Consider the following 3837-nt stretch of genomic DNA (forward strand, 5'->3'; position numbering starts at 1 on the left):
CGATGAGGAATTCCCCAAGTTAATCAACTCTGGTCAATTCTTGGCAAGATTCCCAGGAGTAGCTTAGTTTGGATCCTGGGTAAGCATAAATTGGTTAAATGAATCCACAACAGATAGCTGTAGGCACAAGAGCATTTACGTCGCTCTTTTAAAAACCTTCTAAATACTATCCTACAGCAAATGGTTACTTCCCCCACATAAATGATCTCCATTGATAGTGTTATGGGCAAGATAAGACTATTTGCAGATGATACAATAGTAAATCTTACAATTAAAATAGAGTAAAACAGAATCCCTAAAGAAATTCCAACACAACAAAATTGAAAATGTTGCAGGCTCGGTTTGATTGAGCCTGTTCATGGACGGTACTGGAAAGTGCAAGTTACCGTCCACGCCCCCAGCACCGGCTTAAGCAGAATTCAACATTTAACACGAAAATGGTGAACTTTTGAATTTAGAGACATCCGCAGATGTGTTCATACGGCGGTTATCATGGAACCTTCAATGTGACACAGTAGTGCCATTCCATGAAAAGCGGCGTATGGTCCCCCAGTAAAGGAATGCTTTTGCCCTAAACGAGAAAACAATGGGCGGAACTAAATAAAATAGAATTTTGATTTTGAAATCAACCCCCAAACCCTCCAAAAAGATCTCAACAGTCTTGAAAACTGAGAAACTGATTGGTCGATGGAATTTAATCCAGATAAATTTGAAGTCCTTAGTATAAGCCACAAGAAACATCCAGCAACATTCTCATATAATTTACATGGTAAAAAAACTAAAATCCATTGACGCTGCAAAATATTTTTGATGTAAGCCGTAAAATAGATTAAGACTTATAAGCACATATTATTATGGATAAAATAATACGTACACTTAACCTAATAATCAAGAATTAAAACAAAAAAGAAAATGAGGAGTCAGTCATATTTCAGTAATAAGACTGGCCCAAAGAGCGTCAGTATCAGTAGCAGCAATCTGATATATACTCAACCATGAAAATATGCGTTATAAATAGACATGTATATGCATCAAAATAAAATTGAAAAGTTTGAAATGTTTGTGTGGCAGTCGCTGATCTTGAACTGGCCTAAAACTGAGATAAGTCATGTGGGGTAAGATTTTGAGAACAATAAATAAATTGATTAATTAATTAATATTGAATCAAATCAAAAGTAAGACAAAAAGGGTTTAAAAGCCGTTATCCCCATAATAAAATATGGAAAAGACTGGTCAGCAGTTACCACAAACTCACAAAATATAATAAATGATCAACAAGGAAAGGCGGCGTTCAATGAACGCAACGCCCAAAGGACCCAGCAACAAGAACCAGCGACAATGAGCCCAGGAGGACACCAAACAAAAACAAGACAGGGCGCAAGGCAGAGCAGAGACAGGCTAATCACTGAAATGATAAATAAAACAATAAAACTCAATACACATACATTTGTGTTAGTATCATGAGTAAGCAAACATATTTGTTGGCATAAAACATGATGCTATATAAAGATAACTAAGGGTTTAAATAATTCTACAATCACTTTCTGTGCAGTTTACCTGACTTACATTACAGTATTTTTTCAAATCTTAACAATAACGCATTACTTGTCCTGCTAGTGCTATCTTTCGACTAACACCCCTTCCTGCACCTTTAAAATGCCTTTGTTCAGAACGTTGCCCCTTAACTTCCCGAGGCACAACAGTAACTGAAAACGTTGATTCTGTACTTCAATAGGTATTCAAAATAACCATCTAGTAATGAGTTTATTATTAAAGAAAGTAATATTAAAAATGAGAACTTTTTAATTTATGTACATATTATTTATATTGTACGTATATGCCATCCATTTCTGAATATTTGAATGTATAATAGAATTGCTTGAATTGAATGAAAACAAGATTTATGGAGAATTTGACCTCAGAAAATTATCTTTGATCTTATAGTCTGTCCCACCAAATTTGAGTATTCCCTTTTTTATTAAATAAAATAGGAAAATCATTTAAATCAATGTCATATTAACCCGAAAGTCAATATCTCAAGGCATGTTTTTCTTTTTTTATCAAAAAGTCAGTAATATGGTCAAAATGTTAAATATATTTTTTAAGTTGTAACTTGGCGTAACGTCCATTTCAAAATGGCGGCGCCCGTACTGACGTCATTTAGGGTTCGTGAAATGTACACGGTAATTGTAAAAAAAATGATTATTCTTATTAACTTACTGACCAATAGCTAAATGTTATCATTAAAATGAAAGTGAGAACAAAGTTCGTGTCAAAAAGGAAATTTTACTAGTAAACCATTGTTTAAAATAATTAAAATCATTTGAAGTGAAATACCGCTTTATAAATTCTTACATACAAACAATTTATATAGTAAGTTTACAGATACTTTTTCAGTAATTTAGTTATTGTTATAGGAAAATTATCTTCCCTTTTACCGAGGCATATTGCATTGACACCATTAGAAAATGAAACAAAATGCGTATTTTACTGAAGAATAATTAATATGCCAATGAATATGCCTATCGACCATTAACACTAGTAGACACTTCTTACTTTGTCAGTTATTCTTACACGGCACCTACTATTAAACGTGTAGATGAATTCGCAAGTAATTTACAAATAGTTCACCCCAGCCATTTTTTGAAGACACTTCACCCCATTAGACACTTAATGCCCTTTAGAGGTGTAATCAAGGGTAATTAGAAATATTCATTGCTTTTAATAAAGTTTTATTGTATTATAAATGTAGTCTTAAAAATTGAAATAGTCTTGTTTTACTTTCCTAAAATGTTATAAAATTACGTGTCTAGAGTTAAATATTTTATCAAAAATTACTAAAAGTAAAGAAACTTAACATAGAAAAAGGCTTATTTGTTATTGAAATACTTTATCTAGAAAAAATGAGTGTTTAGGGTTGAAGTGACTTACTGATTTTGGGAGCTGAAGTGTCTTGTTCAAATTTTGAGGGTCGAAGTGTCAGGCAGAAAAAGTGATTTGTTCCCTTCATATCAAATCTAATCATAATTTGTTTTAAACATATTTTATTCGATATATTTACATTATATGATGAACAATATTATTTGGGATTTGGCAGAAAGCTATGAAATCTTATGAGTGTCCTGTCCCAGAATTAATCATAATTTATTTATTGGCGGTATGCATATAAACATTTCACAAAGCTTTCGACCGACATCCATACATGTTAACATAAAAACTAATAAAAGAAGCAATTAATTGAAAATCTTTGAGAGACAAATGGTATTACAGGTTTAACTAATTGTAATACTATAAAATAGTGTGGGTATATACACATATATAGCTTTATTATAGAATAATAATATATTATAATATTGACATGCTAGAGATAACATTCAATTTACTGTACTATTAAGAAATAGATAATATATTTAAAAACAAAACGTACACATTAAACATGTCATAAGGGGAGTGGGCTTAAAGCTCCATTCTAAGACATGCCTACCAGAAGAGGTGGTGATACTTACTGGTCTATAATTACCTTTATCAAGAGTATTGTTTTTCGTACGGACCAGAACTACCTATGGGGAAAAGCTGATGACTGGAAACTCAGATCATAGCCATACTGTATAGATCTGTAATATGTTCCGCAAATCATATGCAAATGATTGAAATTGAAATCGAAACAACAATAAAAGATTGCAATTAAAAATATGTTTATTATCATAATTATTATATTATTTAATGTTATGTACTGTGTAAACGCATCTAACTTTAAAACGAAAAAATGTAATTTCGCGAAAATAATGATATTATCGCATTTAAGGAAATCCCTGGAAGTAATCGTACGGTGAATGT

Source organism: Ruditapes philippinarum, unplaced genomic scaffold (genome assembly GCF_026571515.1).
Source record: "Ruditapes philippinarum isolate M1 unplaced genomic scaffold, ASM2657151v2 ctg3617_1_1_1_1, whole genome shotgun sequence".
In the NCBI taxonomy this organism is placed as follows: Eukaryota; Metazoa; Mollusca; class Bivalvia; order Venerida; family Veneridae; genus Ruditapes; species Ruditapes philippinarum.